Here is a 22,421-nt window from a genome sequence, read left to right on the forward strand (position 1 = left end):
ATCACATAAAATATCTTTTAATAATGATTCTTCTAGTTTGTCAGTTCTAGGTCCAATATAAGTCAATGCATTCTGAGCTTTATGAGTAGGAAGCCAATTATTTGATAGAGTTCTTTATCTAGAGTCAGGAAAATATGAGTTCAAATCTGAATTCAATCACATAATAATTGTGGAACTGGTCAACTCACTTATCCTCATTTGCTTCAACTTCCTTATCTATAAAATGAGCTGGAGAAGGAAATGGCAAAACCACTCATATCTTTATCAAGAAAACCACAAATGGAGTCATAAAGAGTCAGACATTACTGAACAATGGCAACTACTATTAATTATTTGATTTTTTAAAAAAATTTCCATTGATTCAGTTTATATTATTAGTTGTACTATTATTATCTATTGATTAAATAGATATACAGGGACAAAATAATACCCACTTATATGATTATTATTACACTTCTTTTAATATACTTCACTGATTTGCACTTATACTATCAAACTGAGTCTCTGAAAGTGGCTGCTCCTTTCAGATTCAAGAGTTATTTCAGGGTATACATTTATTTCACCCTTTGAGCTTCCACCAATATTTCTCCCCATAGATACAGTTTTTAGCAATGACATTTACTAAAGTAGAGTAAAAAGAGTAGCCATCTTTCCACTCCCACAAACTAGCACATTCTCCCAAATACACATAGTACCTATAGCTAGAGTAGGCACAGATTTCTAGAGTAAAGTGGTAGTAAGGATTTAAAAAGGGAACATATGTAACCAAGGCTATTCTGTCCTCCAATAATATCAGGCCTCAAAATATTTTCTTTCCTAGCATAGCATCTTTTATGGTTGGCTTAGCCAATTTCTCAGGGTCTATTCCTCCCTTAAGTTGGCTCTCTGTTTCTCGGACTAATTTTCTCTTAAATATGTAGTTTTTTTTTTTTTTTTTTTTTGTTTTTGTTTTGTTTTTTGCTAGAAGGGATCATGCTCCTTGAAGTTTCTTCAGGCCTTTAATGACTATCTTTCTTATCTGTGTTTTCTGCAATTTGTGTCTCTGCTCCCTCAGCTAGTCTATAAATTCTTAAATTGACCTTCCAACTGTTGGATGGAAGGTTTCTTTCTGGATAAATAGTTCTTTTGCCAAAGTATGTGAAGTAAGAAGGTAAGAAGTCCTCTTTTCCCTCTATTTCAAGGGTCTCCTTGACAAGCTGCTCTAAATCAATACTGCATACTTCACAAATAAGTCATTGGGTGTTAAGATACTGTTACATAGCAATATTTTTTGCCATCTATATCAACATCCTATGATTATATCAATTAAGTTCAGTCAGAAGTATTCAAATTTTTATTCCTCTAATTTGGATTTGTTGATCACGTATAATGAACCTATGATTCCCATGGATTTGCAGCTCATGGTTTGGGAACCATCTTTTTAACTATTCGGTAATCTTACTACAGATAAATAACACATTATTAAATGGCAGATATACCTAAAGCAAATTGTTTTTTTTCTGTTTGTAAGATATCATTCCCTAACTGTGAGTTTTTCTGTTTGTCTATGTACACCATATGAATATATGTGTGTATGTGTATATATAAATAAAAAATATATATGTATAAATATAGTTTAAATATATATATATACATTATCTATACATATAGTTGCATGTAAATATAGATACACACATATTATATATACATATAGTATATATATAATCTTGAGGAATTCACAGTTAGCAATTGATAAACAGAAAACTATTTTAGGTATAGCTACTAGGCAATAAATTATTATCTCTTTGTGATATGTATATATCTAATGTGTAAAATATAGTCACTGAATTAGAACATTTTATATATATACATACATATATATATTACATATAGTTTATATCTTTAACTTAAGTTTGCATATATGTGTTGTATAACAGTACATATATTTATATATGGTATAAACTATATAAAATAGTTAAATATAAGCCAATTTAAAATGTTTGTGGCAGCCCTGTTTGTAGTGGCTAGAAACTGGAAAATGAATGGATGCCCATCAATTGGAGAATGGTTGGGTAAATTGTGGTATATGAATGTTATGGAATATTATTGTTCTGTAAGAAATGACCAGCAGGATGAATACAGAGAGGACTGGTGAGACTTACATGAACTGATGCTAAGTGAAATGAGCAGAACCAGGAGATCATTATACACTTCGACAACGATATTGTATGAGGATGTATTCTGATGGAAGTGGGTTTCTTTGACAAAGAGACCTGAGTTTCAATTGATAAATGATGGACAGAAGCAGCTACACCCAAAGAAAGAACAATGGGAAACGAATGTGAACTATCTGCATTTTTGTTTTTCTTCCCGGGTTATTTTTACCTTCTGAATCCAATTCTCCCTGTGCAACAAGAGAACTGTTCAGTTCTGCAAACATATATTGTATCTAGGATATACTGCAACATATCTAACATATATAGGACTGCTTGCCATCTAGGGGAGGGGGTGGAGGGAGGGAGGGGAAAAATCAGAACAGAAACGAGTGCAAGGGATAATGTTGTAAAAAAAAAATTACCCTGGCATGGATTCTGTCAATATAAAGTTTTTATTAAATAAAATAAAATAAAAAAATAAAGGGAGACTACTGGAAGTTGATATATAGAGAAGCTCTATATGTGCATCCATACATAATAAAATGTACATATTTTAAAAATAGTTTCCTTGAGAGGAGAATGTCTAAAGTACAATGTGGGCTAAAAATACACTGGAGTGTTTCAATTAATTTGTTTTTTTATTACTTTTTTGATACTTTATGTTTCAGAGTAAATATGCCAGGAACTGAGAGATAGTAAGAAAACATTTTAACCTGAAGTTTTTAAAAGCATTCGGCTGTCTTCCTAGATGCATTAGATGCCCTGGTTGACCTCTTTCCCTCCCAATCCTTTGATTCCATTTGAGGACACACCCCAAGCTGGCTCCCATTCCCTGTGGTAGACTAGAAAGACCATTTCAGATGTTGGCATTTCCTCTAAAGAAATGTTTGTTGTCTTCACTCTGGCATCATTTTCTAATACACTCACAAGCAAGTTTCTTCTCCAAAGGTCGTTAACCTGCACCACCAACAAGCCAAAGAGGCAAAGTTACAGCCCAGCTGGAATAAGAGAAAAGGAGGAGGGAAATGTCCCAGCTGTGATACTATCTTTATTCTCTTCCAAAGACCTGAATGCTTGTTCCATTAATTTGGAAGAATTGAAAGCAGGTGAAGGAAGGACTCATGCTTGCTGATGTTATCAGGAACATACCTGCCAAAAAAGTTACCCAGGCTTAAATCTGCTGAGAATTAACTTAATAGAGCTGAAGAAAACCAGAATACTCAGAAACAGTTCAAAGACTTGCTATTATTTGCAGCCAGCATCAAGCGTTTAGCAGTCAGACTAGCAGTGGCTTTGTTAAATGTATCTTTGTATATAATCAGACATGAATTTTAGAATTTGGGCAACTCCTCAACATGTTTAGAATAATTTGGCTTCTGCCATAAAACATATAGATGGTGTTTCAATGATCTCTCTTTGGTACTCAGCACAGTAAGCTAACATTCTGTAAAAGACCTTCCCAAACTTTCCTGCTGGTCATATGGGTAACTAATAGTTTTTCCCCCAACTCTGTCAAGTCAGAATCAGAATCAGAATCTATATTCCTGTTATTCTTTTCCATCCTACTTTGTCTCTTCTTGAGGGAAATGAGGGTATCTTGCTTGGTCACAGAATCAGAAAGGTTTAGAGTTGGATATAACTTAATGCATACCTAAAATAACAATAGATAATCTTTATAAAGCACTTTATTTTGCAAAGGACTTCACATATATTATTTATTCCTCACAGCCCTGTAAGGTATTTACTACTATTATCCTCATTCAAAAATTATCTTTACACTATATCGGACAAGTGCATATGCAGCCTTTGCTTGAATATCCCAATGAGATAGAACCCACTACCATTAAAAGCAACTCATTCCATTTTAGGATAGCTCTAATTTTCCCTAACATCAAAACTAAAATTGCTTCTTTGAAAATTCTGCCCATTGCCTTTGGGACCAAAAGAATGAGATGAATTTTTCTAACACATCATAGTTCTTCCTAAGTTTGAAGACAAGTATCACATGTTTGGTTGGTACAGGCTCTAGAGTCAGAGCATCAAGTTTCAAAGTTTTCCTCTGATACTTCTTCCCTCTGTCACATTGGTAAAGTCATATTATTTCTCTAGATTTCTGTTCTATAAAATAAAAGTATTGATATGTATGGTCTTTGTGATCTCTTTTAACTCTTGATCCACAATCTTGTAACACCTTAAGTCTCCTCACTCTAAGCAAAACTTTTCCAATTTCTTCAACAACTCTTTGTACGGCAAAAAATTTCTGGGAAAAAATTACAAAAGAGAAAAAAAAACAGAAAAAAGAAGTGAACATAGCATGTGTTGATTTACATTCAATCTCCACAATTCTTTTTTTTTTTCTGGATGTAGATGGTGTGTTCTATCCAAAGTTTATTGAGATTGTCTTGGATCTCTGAAGCACTGAGAAGAACCAAGTCTTTCATAGTGGATCATCACATAATTCTGCTGTTATTGTGTGCAACATATTCCTGGTTCTGCTTGTATCATTCAGCACATTTTTGACTATATCATCTTATACATTTGAAGGTAATTTTTTTAGCCTAAGTATGTGACTTGACATTTATCATAATTGAATTTTATCTAATCAATTCAATCCAGGGCTCTGGCCTGCCCTAATTTCTTGAATCTATACTCTCACACCCTAAGTTAACTCTATCAGGTTTGTGTTTTATCTGCAAATTTCATAAAAATGCCATTTATATCCCCATACAAGTATTCAACAGCATAGGACCAAATACAAATCCCTGACGACATCTATTAGATACACTCTTCCAAGTCAATGTAAGTCCTCCAAGTGGCTAATCTTTGAATCTAATCATTCAAATAGTTCTGAATCATCTATTTGTACTATGTGCCATGATCTAATCCTTATTTCTCCATTTTTCCTCAAAAATGTAGCATGATGTATTTCATTAAACACAATTAAATTCTTAGCAAAAATAGTATGTCTACTGTTCTTTCTAGTAGACATACTATTTTTGCTAAGAATTTAATTCTTGGAATTGAATTCTGCCTATACAATTTCCTCTCTATGTGAACTTGGCAAATCTATATAACTCTGGTCTTTAATAGTTTCTTAACCTGTTTCATGGTTGTTTGGGCAAGATTATTCTTAAGTTTTCTTTGAATTTTAAGTCTTATGATTTTAGGAGCAAATACTTGCCAATTATTTTTATATCTCATCTCCATGATATCTCCCCTGATTTAATCTCTTGTTTATGTCTACTCATTTGTGAACTCTTTCTTATTCTTTCTTTTTCCCAGGCCATCAGCATTTAGACCAATGTCCATGATAGATACTTAATAATGATTTAACTTTAACACTTTAATGTATTACATATGTAGAGAATAATTTGTTGTTGTTTTCTAGAAGGCATCAGTTGCATAAAAAATCTTTTTATTATTCAGTATAATAAAAATGATGATGTGCAATTTGGTGGATGGCCAACAATGGCACCTAGTCAGAGAGATGTTATACATTTTTTAAAAATAATGGAATTTATATCTTTAAATTATGTAGTAGTAGGTTGAAACAGGCATGGTAGAGTGCTTATAGCTTGGTCAGACATTAAAGATTCCAAAGTCATCCATTGTATCCTAGGCCATTGCCAGATAGCCTAACTTATGTCTTGCTACTAGACTTTAATGATTCTGAAAGAGAATGAGACTTAAAACTTTGTGTAACTATATCTTACTTAAATCTGATTCATGCATGAGTGAAGACGTTACCAGATGAAATCATCTGTCTTCTGAAAGACACATGACAGAAGTCAATAGCAGAATTAAGATATAGTGCTTTGACATACTAATGATTTTATAGAACAGAATTTTTTGTAGAATAGATTTTATAAAATTACTTCCCAAGTGATACAGAAAGCAATTTATTGATTTTTTTTTGCTGTTTTATCCTGTTTTTCTCCAAATCTTTCATATGAAAACTATTCAACATGCCTAAGATTTTCCCCTTTTTCATTCTTTTTACATACTTCATGGATACATTCAGGTTGTATCTTTGTTACTCCTACTTTTTGCTACATGGTAAGGCTACATCTATAGCAAGAGAGTAAAATAAAAAATGAAAATGTTATGCTTTCCATTTCATTAATTTCAATTAAGATTTTGCATGAATTGTAGTTTGCTGACCTCTGATTAAATGATGAACTCTTGAATTAATGTTATAGAAGAGATCCTGCATATTGAAAGTCCGGCCTAGTATTTAGTTCCATAAGAGAATGACTACTTACTAGTCAGACATCATATCAATAAGCATGTGTAAGTTTTTGGATAATATGATTCACTATGAACTGAAAATCTTGTTTCTATCACTATTATTCTTTTCCCAATTATCTCTGAAGTTCCTCATTTATTCTTAGACTTGCTGGCACAATTATATCTTAGCCTTTTTCAGATGAGCACTCATAGTTCCATGTCATTCATACTGCTACTTGTCACATACCTACTTATTAGGATATAGTAGTATGATTATTAGTTTGACTTACTGGTATGACTATCACCTTTAACTTTAGTGGACAGAAAAATCAGCAGCCCAGGTGATTTGCAGGGTGAATAAAATGTTGGGGATTTTAAAATTATCTTTACTGACAAAGAAATTTTTATTTTCCTTGTTCGCCTAGCAGGATTTTTTTCTTCTATGAAAATGTTTTTAATAATTAACTTAACCAATATTAATCAAACAACTGTTGTTTTCAAAACATTCATCTTTAGAAGAGATGTGTTTAGATAAACTATATCTTCTCTCTTAATGGAGTTTACTATTTAATAAGGGGATAAGATACAAATACAGATCATTATAATATGCAATTTTATATGGTAAGTATGTCAGAGTAGTACAAAACAAACATCTAGGTAAAGTTGTGGCATTTGAATTGGTCTTTAAAGGATAGGTAAAATTCTATAGAAAAGGAAGCGATAGATGGCCCAGTGGATGGAGTATCAGCCCTGAAGTCAGCAGAAGCTGAGTTTAATATCCGGCCTTACACACTTAATACTTATTAGTTGTGTGACCTTGGTTGGGTGATTTAACCCCAATTGTCTTCCCTTCCCCAAAAAAATTCAATAGGAAAGGGAGAGAATCCCAGTCACTGGGAAAAAATGGAGGAAAGACAAAGAAGCATTAGAGTGCTAGTCATATTCAGAGTGCAGAGAATAAAACAACTTGGCAAGGAAAGAAATCATATGGAGAACAATGATAGATATGGGGCTGGAAAGATAGTTTTGTACCAGATTTTAAATGGCCTTGAATGTCAAGCCAAGAAGGGCAAACTTTATAAATTAGTCAAATGAGGAATCACTTTTGAACAGAGATCAGTGACCAGATAGACCCAGATTTACATTTAAGAAAAATTATTCTGACAGTACAATGAAAGTTAGAATAGAGGGGAAAAGAATGAAAGTGAGAGGCTGAGTTAGAAGGCTATTAAAATAGTCCAGGCAGTCAATGATTGCTAGAATGCATAATTTGGAAGAGAGAAGAGGTGACAGATGTAAGAGCTATTGTCAAGATGGAAGCAATAGATCTTGGTAACTGATCATAGATGAAAGGTCAAAAAGAAAGAAAAGTAAAAAAAAATGTCCTTAATATCAAATTGGTGAATGCTGGTGCCACAAGCAAAAATAATGAAGTCAGAAGGAGGACCAGGCCTGGGATAAAGAGAATAACTTCACCTGGGGAAATGCTTAGTTGAAATACAACTTTTTAGGCAATAACTTTTATTTTAAATTTTTATTTAGAGATTTAGGAGTCCTGGACTCTAATTCCAGCTCTACCATGGATTAACTGTGTGTATCAAGAAGAGTCTTCATCTTTAAGGTTATTGTGTCACTATCTATAATGTAATGTATCTGAGTATATTATACCCTTCCCAACTCGAACTTTCTATGATTCTTCCTCTGAATAAATTCAAGAAAGCTCATCTCCATGTGAAAGTTTTTAATATCATGACCTCATACTCTGCTCAGAAGGGACGGCCTACAATTTTCTTGCTCACAATGCCTCCTTTTCAGTGACACATGGGTAACTGTTAAACACGATTATAATGTGAGAATACGCATTAGATGAGTTTAAAAACTTGAAACCTCAAAATTTCCAGATGTCAAGATCTCATAATGTTGTCATTTTTTTCTTCAGTTCAGATTTTCATATGAAGGGAAGGCAAATGGATGTGAAAACTTGTCCCAGAAGTGCCTTCCTTTTGTTTTGAATTAAGCAATTTGTTCCTGAAGATTGACATGTCAACCCTGGGCACTGACACAGCCAAGCTCTCTCTTACTATCTCTGAATATTACCCAGGCTTGGAATGACTCCCTCATGGCTTACCTCAAGTCTCTGTATGTGTGTGTGGTGTGTGGGTAGGTGGGTGTGAATGTATGCTGTTGTAATGTGAATATTTCATATACAGGCAGCCTGACTGTGGATTGCATTTAGTTCAATTAGAGAAATTAAATGCCCAAAACATTCACCAGGGAGGCAATCAGTTGCGACTGACAACACCCATTTCTGACCAAATTTATATGAAGAAGGAAATACGTTTGGAACAATGAAGCACAGTATAAAAGGTGATTTAATGTTAGAGAATGAATGTTAAATCCTGGATCTTATATGTACCAGCTGTTTGATTTTGGATCAGTTATGTACTTTTATGGGGTTCTTTGTCCATATCTGTAAAATAAGGAAAAGAAGGAAGGAAGGAAGGAAGGAAGGAAGGAAGGAAGGAAGAAAGAAAGAAAGAAAGAAAGAAAGAAAGAAAGAAAGAAAGAAAGAAAGAAAGAAAGAAAGAAAGAAAGAAAGAAAGAAAGAAAGAAAGGAGATAGGTAGGGAGAAAGGAAGAAAAATAAGTATTTATTAGGCATCTATTAAGTACCAGAAACTGTCCTAAGCACTTTATAAAGTATTCAAGCATTGTTAAATAGTATTAATAAAATTGGATTCAATGACTTCTATAATTCCTTCTTTACTCTAAAGTATAATTTAATTGGAAACATCAGATATTAAGATTTAAACCCAAGTGACATAAATTCAGTTCATAGGATCATAAATTTTGAATTAGAAGGAAGTTTAAAGGCCATCTAGGCCATCACTTTCATTTTAAAGATGGGTCAAATGATATGTCCAAGATGAGAAAATAGGGATCAAAATAGCACCTGTATTACAGAGCTCTTTTGAAATTCCAATGGGATAAGATAGGTAAAACCAATTGCATGCCTTAAAAGTCCATATGAATGCAATTATTTCATTTGATACTTCCAACAGCTTTGTGAGGTGCATCTATAGTTCTTCAGATAAACTGAGTCTAAGTTTGACTTAGATTATGGTACTATAGCTAGCAGATGGAAAGTATCAAAAGATTTTGTTCCATGTCTCTCTTGGCCATGGTCCTAGCATTCTTTCCAGTATATCAAAATATGTACTATATTGGCTATCACCTGAAATGGACTTCCCTTAAAGAGCCCAATTTCAGAAAGGACAGCTAGGGGCAAGAGGAACCCATTCCAAGAGTAGAGCACAAAGTAAGCAAAAGTTACAATATAGAATAGGGCAAGACAAGATCAATAAGATCAGGACATACTAAGTTCAGTTCAGGAGGGCCAGAAACTAACTCATGGGGAGTTTTGATCAGAGTCTTTCTTCTTGATTATTATTATTATTTTTTTAATCAACAGCTGCCTTCCCTTATCTTAAAGAAGAGAGAAAATATACAAACATTTGAACGAGAAAGATTAAATCTGTTTTTTATGGCCCCAAGAAAGATATGGAACAGAGACATAAAAGAAATAAAGCATTCAACTTTGAAAGTCATTGTTTCTTTAACCTCTCATTAAGATGCTCCTAAATTCCAATTTTCCAGGAGATATTTCTAACGAGCATGTTGGCTTTCTTTCAAAGGCTAACTTCTCCATCTATATGCTAGATCCTATCCCTTCTGGCCTTGTATAAAACACTCATTACTTCCTTCCTTAATAATTTAACCTCTCCTTCTCTTTTATTGGTCCTTTCTTTTTTCTTCTTTCCTTTCTTCTCTTTTCTTTTTGGAGGGAGTGTTTTTATTTTCTTAACATATTTGAATTACTGAAATATTGTATTGACAAAAATTTCTTTTGACTTCATTGTCTTTTCTTTTCAGACATCATGTCTAAATTACTTGAATGGCAATGTACAACTTGGCCCCCATTTCTACATTGGTCCAGGCATCATCCAATATTTTTCCCAACAGGTGGTTATCCAATTTCTACCTAAAACCTGTCCAGTGATAAGCCCACAACTTGCTGAGTTAATTATTATTTTGTGATAACTTTAAATGGCAGCTAAGTGGGATAATGTAGAATTTTATGCCTAGTATTAGAAAAAGATGAGTTGAAATTCAGCCTTAGGTACTGGGTGAATCAGTAAACTTCTGTCTGCTTCAGGTTCCTCATACTGATACCTAATTTCTAGGACTGTTGCAAGAATATATGAGATAATACTTATAAATCACATCTCATACCTTAAAGCTCTATATAAATGCCAGCCATTACAATTGTTAGGAAGTACTTGTCCTAATATCAAACCAAACCTTCCTCTTAAATTTTCACTCATTTCTCTTGCTTCTGGTGCTAACAAAACAAGTTTCATCCCTCTTAGATATAAAAAAGATGCACTTAAATGACTGATGATAATTATCACATTCTTTCTAAGTCTTCTCTTCCTCAGGTTAAACAAGTCAATTTCTCTTAAAGAATCCTTATAGAGTATTTTCTTTGGCTACAATCTTTGCCACCAACTACTCCTACTGCATGACTTTGGACAAGTAATTCACTTCCATTTCCTGAAGATCATTTCCTTCATCTTTAAAATGAGTGCAGTGGAAGATCACATGGATCTCTTTAAGATCAAATAAAGATCTTATGAATTTAATTTATACAAATTTGGCCTTAAAATCAATAATCCACTAAATATGAATTTCAGGCAAGAATTAAGATCAAATAAAGATCTTATGAATTTAATTTATACAAATTTGGCCTTAAAATCAATAATCCACTAAATATGAATTTCAGGCAAGACATAAGTCAGGGGATTGTATGCTCAATAATCCAATTATACTCTTAGCAAAGTCCAATCTAAGAGATTCCATAGATCCTCCAGTTCATGGGTGAAAGTGTGCTAATTGCATTGTTCTAGGATATCATATAGAATAAAAGATTTTGTCCTGCATATCCACAATAGAAAAACAGATTTGAAAAAGAATTCATATTATACAACTAATGGTATCATCATCATCATCATCATCATCGCTACATTTATGTACTTCAGTCTCTAAGACTTATAAAGCACTTTATATATGTTATCTCAGTTAATAACTTCACAATAACTCAGTGGGTTAGGGGTTATTATTATCTCCATTTTAATATGAGAAAACTGATGCTCAGTGAAGGTAAGTGACTTACTCAAGATCACAAAGCTAATATTTGCTAAAGATGGGATATGAACCTTAGTCTTCCTGACTCCAGGTAAAAGGTCTATCCACTATGACATGGGGGGGTCTCCATTCATTTGAAAAGGCAAATTACTGGACTCATTTCTGAGTCAAAAATTTTTATCAGTGAACTTAATAGTGAGAAGGCAGATTCAAAACATTTGAGAGATTTGGGAAGTTGTGCTACACATTCAATGACACTAAATTACTAGTCAATACAAAATATCTTTGAAATACCAGTATTCTTCTACTTAACTACAGGGCTTGAAATCATGGAACAAATGCCATGATGTGGGAAAGTACAGAGGAAATAAGGTTAGATTCTGGGAAATTTGCTTAATTTCTTTGAGCCTCAGTTTTCTCTTCTACAAAATGGATGAGATAGCTTCAGAGATCTTTTCCAACTCTATATTTATGAATTATGTCCAAGTGACCTTAGAAGGACTGCAATTGCAGGTGAGAAAAATGGCAATGGAAAATTACATATTGGATGGCACTAAGCAAGGTTATATTACTTTTCAACATTTAAAAAGTGAAAAAAAGATAGATCATCAAGGAAATTATTTCTATAAATGAAGGTGTTAAGGGCAGAAGAGATGAGCAATCCATATATTAAATTACATCCATGCAGAATTGTACAATGGAAACAATATTAGATTTAGAGTTAGAAGACCTGAATTCAAATATCAATTCTGCTAGTTTCTAACCTTATGACTTTGGGCATGTATCGTGGACTTTAGTTTCTTGAAGTGTAAAAAATAAGGAAGTTTGCCAAGATGTCATCTAAAATTCTTTTCAATTTTAAATCTATACAAGACTCAAGGGAAGGCTTACAACAAGTTGGAAAGATACAAATATGAACCACATAGAATAGAAAAGCATGATTGAGCTGAGAGATATCCTGAGAGAGGGTATAACAATAAAGACAAGATTATAAATCTATCGAATCCATTATTTGTTCAAAAAAATCTCAGATCCAGAAAGGCATGTGTGTTCTGCAATCAAAATTTCAGTAACTTACTACTAGTAGAGTCAAAACTAGAACCCTGACATCTAGATTCCTAGTACTGTACTAATTATATTGAGCACAGAACAAGCAGAACCAGTTATAAATTTTCATAAATACAAATGCTATTAGTTATTTGTGTACTCTAAAACTGTTTCTATAGAATCCCATCAGTGAATAATATTTCTATTTTAGAAAGAAAGTTTAAAAATAATCACAAGCTAACTACCATGTAGAACTTACTTTTTTTTAAAGAAAAAGAATTTTACTGGCATCTACTACATTTAGACTTTAGGATATATATATTTTTAAATTAGGATGAGAGGCAAGAAAAGGGGGATCTATTTTGCTTTGATTTTTGTGTAATGCATTAAAACACAAATTTGTCCTTAAGGTAATTTGAGCTTTTTATTGATAGTAAGCCTGTCTATTATCTTTGAATACTACAAGATCCAGCCAAAATTATTTCAGAATAGGAGCTTGGGAAGATTTTATTCAGATCAAATACAAACATGATAAATGTTGGAAATAGAACTATCTGAGTAAGATAAAAAAGAAAAAGAATAAGATTAGAAATGAAAATGTTCCAGAGCTAGGAAAATTGAATTTTTAAGTTATTTTAGCATGTTCTATCTTTTAGTTCATGTGTATGTCATGGTGAATCACATGGCAATAGCAAATAATAATAATTGGTATCCTTAAATATAGAATAGGTGACAACAGAGCAGGAAGAAGAAAGTCTTTTCTCTCACCACTCCTGCTTCCCTTCACCTTTAGGAGTTCAGGAAGCCATATATAATCAAAGCCTATTCTTTCAAAGCATGTGCTTCTGAAGACAGGAAAAGTGTCTTTACCAGATGGCAGACCTAGGGACTAGTAGAGTTCTACAACCTGAGTTAGGAATGACCTTTGGACCTAGAAAATGCAATTTGCTGCCCCCAATTGGATATCCTTCTATGATATACTTGAAAGATAGCAACTCAACCTCTGCTTGAACATTTCCAACTCACTAACTCATCAGACAGCCCATTCCAATGTTGGACAGTTTTGATCATAAGGAAACTCTTTTTTAAATCAACTTGTGTTCAGTGTCTACCTATTGTTAGTCTCTAGAGGTGAACAGAACAAGTGTAATCCTTCTTCAATTTCATGTCTTCAAATACTTGAAGAAAACTAACTCTCCATTTTCTTATCCCTTCTCCACATTACATCAGTTACTCAGAGAAGATTCCCCACAATAAATACTTTTTCAGAGAGTCACCACTCCACACACACACATACACAGATATATACATAGGTGTCTTGGTAAATATTTAACAACTGACTTTCCAGGTAAAAAATGTACACAGCACACACTTTTAAGTTTAATTTACATTACTAACATTTTTTTCCCCACCATTTTCATAAGGCTAGCTAATCAACAAAACAATCAAGCCCTCCTTTGTGGCCTTTTCTAATTTTGAAGGTGTAAATGCTTACACTGAAAATTTAAAAGTCAGACAGTTTAAGCTGGCTCCAGTGTACAAGGATTTAACTCTATTATGCCCCACTCCTTGGGATAAAATTTCAGATTTAGTGCCAGAAGATCAGGGTTAGAATCCTATTTTGGACACTTCTGAAGTGTGTTTTAATAATTCCAATCTCTCAGATCCTCAGAAGTTTGATTTGCTAAAACGAGGACTCCTCAGCTCACAGAATTATTTTAAATAAAGTGCTTTGAAAACTTTCAAATGATATGCAAATTTTAGGGAAACTCATCTTCTCCAGCTTTACTAATAACAGTTGTAATTTTAAAACTCTTTTCCTCACAATGAGGTAAATATCAGAGGCATTATTATTTCCACTTTACAGAGGGGAAAATTGAGGCTTAGAGCATGAAGCATGTTAACAAAGAGTTATTAAATTTCAAGGCTGAGATATGAACCAAGTTCACCTAACTCATTGTGTTCCACAATACACAATTTTTTTTTAGTTATCAACAATTATTGCCGCACTGTCCCTCCCACTCCCACCCTGTCACTATCTCTATCACTACCACATCTATTATGCTGAAGTTACTTTGGAAAAAAATACTGAAATTTCATCAAGGAATTAATTTTCAGCTTTGGCAAAACTGTCAATCCATGTGTTCTTCCCCACCCCACTCCCTGAATACATTCTTCCTTTAGCATCATCCAGAATGAGTCTCTAAAAACTTTCCACTCTGTAATTCTCTGGAGATTCTTGAAACAGGAAAACCAATATGGCATGGCATGGTGATATGTGGACACGAAATGCTTTTTGCCTGTTTGCATTTGTTGGAGGCACCATGCCCATTGCAAACATTCCTTCTGAGCCCACTTGCCTCCTTTTTCCCACAGCAACAAAATGCCAGGAATCATTGACCATAGCTGTGGGTTGGCTTCTGTCAAAGTAGATGTGGTTCCCCAAAATAAATAAATAAATAAAGGGAAACCTACATTGAATCAAATCTTTCCATTCTGGGGTAGAGGAGAGAGGAGTGCTTATGACAGTCCTCCTCTCTCTCCCTACTCCATCCCCCAGATTGAGAGTCATAGAATGTTAGTCAAGAAGAGACATTAGAAAAGGAGGAAACATGATATGGTGAAAAAAATCTCAGATTTGCTAGTTATTAGATAGTTATATGTCAGACAAGTCATTTCATTTCCCTGATTATTTTTGGCTTTTGTCCTTCATTTTCCCAGAAAACCAATGACATCAGGGGAAGGTGCATTTAGGGGAAGATTGAGCAATCCAGGTTTAGAAGGTACAATCATAGATAAGGCACAAGTGTTTCATAAGAGTGGAAGTGGCTCTGGATTTGGCAACTCACATGTCTTTGTGCTTCTATTATTCTGCTTTGCTCATGGGGTAAAGCACCTTCTTTGCTGCTGGAATGCCATTCCAGGAAGCCCTTTGCCGAAGTCTCCCATACAATGCAATTGATTTCAAAGCTCCTCAGAGCAGCAATGATAGTATCCTTTTTGCCTGAGGGATTTATCAAACTGCACGTACCCTTTGATGGAGCAGTGTCTCTACTAATTTGTAGCTCAAAAGTGTCATAAAAAAAGGGAAAAGAACCAGCATGTGCAAACCAAGAAAACAAACAAACAAACAAAAAACCATGTAGCATCCCTTTTATTAGTGGCAAGCAACTGGAAACTGAGTGGGTGCTCATTGGTTGGTGTAATGTTCTCGTTTGGTTTTCTGGAGGTTTTGGGAGCAGCTTTCTTTTCAGTCAGAGTAATCACCAAGGGAATAGCCAGGTGTTAAATCCTTTATTATCTCTTTCACAATTTAGTTTCCTTGCCTGGGCGGGTTAGCTTTCTTGGAGGCCTTACGGAGTCTTGGTTTCAGTGGAGAAGGTGAAGAGAGCCCAGCCAATATGGTGGTGTGAGATGGAGTGAATGAATTTGTCTCTAAATCTGAGGGCTTATGCTTCAAGCTCCAGCTCCCACAAAGGTGGACGATGAATTTCTGTCTCTCCTTGGCTCTGAGAGCTTGAGCTCCCGCCTCTCATCTGCTTGTCTTCTCTGGCTCTGAGAGCTTCTTTTTTGTAGCTCTCAGTCCCTGCTTATATGCTTTACACTGAGTATAAACCAATCATTATATCACTAGGAAACCATTATTTGTTATAAGATTAAATCAATCACACTGAACTTAGAGAACTATTGATCACCATGCTAAATTAGATAACCATTGTCTCATCAATTCCACTGACTTAACACCTTGTAAGAATCCTTGTTTCAGAATTCTGGCCCATAACAAGGTGGGGAATGGCTGAGTAAGTTATGGCATATGAAATGTAATGGAATATTATTCTATAAAAAATGATCAGCAGAATGATTTTAGAAAGACCTGAAGAGACATGAATTGATGGCAAGTGAAGTGAGTAGAATTAAGAGAACATTGTACAAAGCATCAACAAGATTATGTGATGATCAACTATGATGGACTTGGGTCTTTTCAACAGTGAGGTGATTCAGGCCAATTTCTAACAGACTTGTGATGGAAAGAACTATTTGTATTCAAAGAGAGGACTATGGGGTCTGAATGTAGATCACAACAGTCTTTTCACTTTTGTTTTTGTTGTTTGCTTATTTTTTCTTTCTCATATTTTCCCTTTTGATCTGATTTTTCTTGTGCAGCAAGATAAATGTGAGATATGTTTAGAGGAATTGCACATGTTCAACCTATATTGCATTCTTTGCTGTCTAGGGGAGACGGGAAAGGGAGAAGAAGAGAGAAAAATTTGGGACACAAGGTTTTGAAAGGATGAATTTTGAAAACCATCTTTGCATGGATTTTGAAAAATGAAAAAAGCTATTATTATAAAAATTTTAAATATTTTTTTAAAAAAAGAAAGTGTTCTTTCCCCAGAGATTCTACTAAAAAGCTATTAGAAATGATTCACAACTTTAGCAAAGTTGCAGGATACAAAATAAATCCACATAAATCCTCAGCATTTTTATACATCACCAACAAAATGAAACAGCAAGAGATACAAAGAGAAATTCCACTCAAAATAACTATTGATAGCATAAACTATTTGGGAATCTATCTACCAAAGGAAAGTCAGGAATTATATGAGCAAAATTACAAAACACTTTCCACACAAATAAAGTCAGATTTAAACAATTGGAAAAATATTAAGTGCTCTTAGATAGGCTGAGCGAATATAATAAAGATGACAATACACCCTAAACTAATCTATTTATTTAGTGCTATACCAATCAGACTCCCAAGAAACTATTTTAATGACCTAGAAAAAATAACAACAAAATTCATATGGAAGAACAAAAAGTCGAGAATTTCAAGGGAATCAATGAAAACAAAATCAAATAAAGGTGGCCTACCTGTAACTGATCTAAAACTATATTATAAAGCAGTAGTCACCAAAACCATTTGGTATTGTCTAAGAAATAGATTAGTTGATCAGTGGAATAGGTTAGGTTCACAGGACAAAATAGTCAATAACTATAGCAATCTAGTGTTTGACAAACCCAAAGATCCCAACTTTTGGGATAAGAATTCATTATTTAACAAAAACTGCTGGGAAAACTGAAAATTAGTATGGCAGAAATTAGGCATGGACCCATACTTAACACCATATGCCAAGAGAAGATCAAAATGGGTTCATGATTTAGGTATAAAGAATGAGATTATAAATAAATTAGAGGACTATAGGATAATTTATCTCTCAGACTTGAGGAGGAGGAAGGAATTTGTGACCAAAGAAGAACTAGAGATCATTATTGATCACAAAATAGAAAGTTTTGATTACATCATATTAAAAAGTCTTTGTACAAACAAAACTAATGCAAACAAGATTAGAAGGGAAGCAACAAACTGGAAAAACATTTTTACAGTCAAAGGTTCTGATAAAGGCCTCATTTCCAAAATATATAGAGAATTGACTCTAATTTATAAGAAATCAAGCCATTCTCCAATTGATGAATGGTCAAAGGATATGAACAGACAATTCTCAGATGAAGAAATTGAAACTATTTCCACTCATATGAAAGTGCATATGAAATGCAACAGAGATCTTTGGCCCATTAAGTCTTAAAAACATTGCAGAAGTACTTGGGATTATTATCAGGGAAGAAGTGAATCTCACTTGCCTTCTTGATCAGCCAAGAATCTTGCATATCTCTTGTATAAATGAGAAGTCTGGATGAGATGACATCTAGGGTCCCTTATAAACATATATCCTATTATACAGTCTGAGTTTTTCATTTTATAGAAAATAAAAATGAGCCTCAGGGGAAGGTAATATTTAGCCCCAAATAGATATTTATTAAATGGCTGCATTGAGATTATAACTGAGGTCTTCTGGTGCTAAAATCCAATGCTTTGTCATATATTGGGGAGAGAAATTAACTTGAAGTGAAGAAGATCTGAATGTAAATCTTACTCATGATATTTTCCAACTCTTTGAGAATGGGTAAACCATTTAACTTTTAGATCCATTTCCTCACCTACAAAATAAATGTAATAATTCATACTTCAAAGGGTTGTAAGAATCAAGTGAGATTATATATAGCTATTGTCTAATAATCATCTATGTCTATTTTTATTAAAAAAATCATATATATATATATGATCCTTCTATACATATAGAATACATGTGAAATTACAGTCACTCTACAACTATATGTACATGTATTTAAAGTATATATATATATCATGGATATATTTTATGTAAGTACTTTATAACTCTTAAAGCTTAATGTAACTGTGAACAACTACAGTTATATTGGACTATTACTATTTTATGTATTTTATAGATTATTAATTTATCTTATGCCAATTATCCTAGTCTTTTACTGAGGCAGTTGGTGATAGAGTAAATAGAGCTCTGTAGGTCAGGCCTGAAGCCAAGAATATTCATCTTCCTGAGTTCAAACCTGGCCTCAGATACATGCTAGATATATGATCCTAGATAAATCATTTAACCCTGTTTACCTCAGTTTCCTCATCTGTAAAATGAACTGGAAAAAGGAAATATCAAACCACTCCACTATCTTTGCTGAGGAAATCCCAAATAAGTTCACAAAGAGTCAACTAAAACAATTGAAAAATAACTGCAAGCAACTATAATTATATCGAACTATTATTATACATACTATAACAAGATTTATTGCTAATATTATGCCATATTTTCTAGGTGTTAAAAAATTTAAACCTATTTATAATATAGGCCTGTTAACAGCCTGTAAATAAAAGAATTTTAAAGTGACTATGTCTTACTCTGTGGGTAAGTCAGTGAGGTTTTCACAGTAATGGCAGCCTCGATAATTGATTTCAATTATATGTGTGTCCCTTTCAGTTTAGTTCTGGCTAAATTTCAATGCTGAGGAATGGGACAGAAAAAGTCTGCATATTTTCTGACAGAGTAATAATAGACTATCATGATTTGCCTGTTCAATTTGCTGTAATTTTGGTGTTCCTCCCTCTATGCTTCTTAAAATAATTCTTTTTAGCCCAAGAGGTCGAAGTTGAGACATTTGTCTAGACAATCACCACAGAAAAGAATGGGTTGGTGGATTCACCCAAGCACTTTATTAATTGTGTATTAAATTTTATGAGTCCTTTGATCAATCTATTTCATGACAGACATAACAAGAATTGTGAATGTTACTATATTTTCTTCATGGCATAGACTTTAGGCAGCATGAAGAATCACATGTACTCCATCCTAGTCTTTTCAGACTCTCAAGGTATTAGTCCAGAATAGCACTCATTTACACTACAGATAAAACAATTGTGTTTCGTTCTACTCTTTATGAGGTATGAAAGTTCTCAGTACCTTTCATAGGTCTTACAACATTAAAGTTGGGCTCAACACTTACTTTTCATTAAGCATTCCCCACTAATGTTTCAACTAAAATCTGGCATCTGGAGCCTACTGGAGCCAATATGTATTTTACAAGGTTTAGCATATAAAAACAGTGCAGATTCTCTTGTTCCCAGTAGAAGGTGAGATCTATTGCTTTATAAAATTTCAGAACATATTCGACATTGAGTCTCTTCCCCTCTGAGAACTAGGAAGGGAAAGCTCTTAGGCTTTAACTTTAAATAGTCCAATATACGCATTTACTGAATTTCTATGTTAATGATATGAGATCCCCCTTCAGATACTTTGCACATAATCAAGTTGAGCAACTTGCTGGTAGCTGTATATAATCTTCCATATCCCTCTTCTATGTTTTTAAGTAGTCTGTGCCATGGATTTTTCTTTTCCTCTCAGCCTCCTGAAATCACTAAGTCCTTTCAATAGAATGTACTTTCCTTGAGGGCAGAAGCTGTTTCATTCTTCTATTTTTATTCCCACTACTTAACGCATAGAGGACACTTAATAAATTCTTGCTGATTACTTATAGGTGCAGTACAGTATATATATATAAAACATTGTCTTAAGAAGAGAGGATACAAAGACAAAATAAAAACAATCCTAGCCTGGGGCTAGGATTTAATTTAATTTAATTTAAGGAAAACAAAGTAATTAAAAGGGTAACTATATCCATAATAATTTGGGAAGGCAGAACAGAGAATTAATTATTAAAGAGAATAGAAAGTTCCCATAAAGGTGGAACATAAATTGTTTAGGGAGCTAGAAGTTATATGAGGCAGAAATGAGGAGAGAATATATTCCAGTCATAATGAATAACCAATAAAAGATTTAGAATTAGAAGATGGAACATCATGTCAAAGGAAGAACAAGTAGTTTAGTTTGACTGAAATGCAAAGAGCATAGAAGAAAATAATAGGTAATAAAGCTTAGAAAGGTTATTTGGAACCTGACTGAGAAAGATTTTAAGTGGCAAGCCATAGAATTTATATTTTATCCTAGAGATATCTGGAAATCAATCAAGGTCCTGAAGGAAAGTGATGTGATCAAATCTATGCTTTAGGAAGACTTTATTTGCTGTAGTGTCGAGGATAGATTGGAGAGGGGATCAATTAGGAGGATGCTGCAATAATCCAGGATAGATGTGATAAGTGTCTGAGTATTAACTGTATTAATTCCTTGAAAGCAAGGACTGTTTTGTTTTGTTTTGTTTTTGTTTTTGTTTTTACTTTTCTTAGCACAGTGCCTGATATATAACATATGTTTAATAAAAGCTTATTGGCTGACTGAGGAGAAAGAGTATTACAGCATTAAATAAATATTTTTGATTTATTGGTTGATTTAAAAGGAATCAATTCTTATTTTGATTTATTGGTTGATTTAAAAGGAATCAATTCTTCTTTAAAGCACTCTGGTACCATCTATAGCATATCAAATAGATAATTAGGAGTAGATGTGAGAGATATTTTGAAATTGGAATTGAGGAGACCTGGTAACTAATTGGATTGAGTGAGAAGAAGTAAAGATGCCTTTGAGAATGAAAAGGCAAAATGAGAAATTTGCTTACTGGAAAGACTTCATTTACAAACATTCATTAAGGGTACACTACACGAAGGGCACTTCCTTAGGTACAGGGAGAAATACAATAATTAAATAGGATCATGGGATTTAGACCTTACAGGAACCTAAGCCCAATATAAGTTACTCCTTTCCCAAATGGAACATATGTTGTAATTGGCATCAACATGGCATATAGAACAAAATGACTCTTCTATAGCTATGTTTTTATAAATAAACATAAACTACATTGATCCATCAAGAAGCATTTATTAAGCACTTGATATTTTTAGGTGCTACATGTAGCAATTATAACACAAATAAATGTACAACTATTTCTTTTGCAAATGGGGTTTATATTCTAATAAGAGAGATATATAACTATGTAGGAGGTAAATAAAGAACATATGAGGTAAATAAGATTTGGAAGATTTTGGAAGAGGATGAAACAGTTCCAGTTGTGAGATTAGAGAAGACACTTAAGTAATATTTGGGATGAGTTCTGACTCCCAGAGAGAAAAAAAAGAGAATTCATCTCAGAAAGCTGACCTTCCATTCATATCTTTATTTCTTTCTCTTTAATGGTTGTTTTCACACAATTATAAAATCACAGAGTTGGAAGGGAGCAAAATCATCATCTAGTTTAACCCATACTTGAAGAAGGCTTCCATTTGCAAAATGTGAAGATAAGTGGTCATCCAGCTTCTGCATGAAGATTCTCCATTGATGAGGAAACTGATGCAAATTTGACCAAGGTCACACAACTAGTAAGTGTCTGAGTAGTATTTGAGCTCAGGTCTTCCTGTCTTCAGGTTTGTAATAGTATGTCACCTAGCTGCATGCAATACTATGTTAGCTATGCTACTCTATGATGTGACATG

Source organism: Antechinus flavipes, chromosome 1 (genome assembly GCF_016432865.1).
Source record: "Antechinus flavipes isolate AdamAnt ecotype Samford, QLD, Australia chromosome 1, AdamAnt_v2, whole genome shotgun sequence".
NCBI lineage: Eukaryota > Metazoa > Chordata > Mammalia > Dasyuromorphia > Dasyuridae > Antechinus > Antechinus flavipes.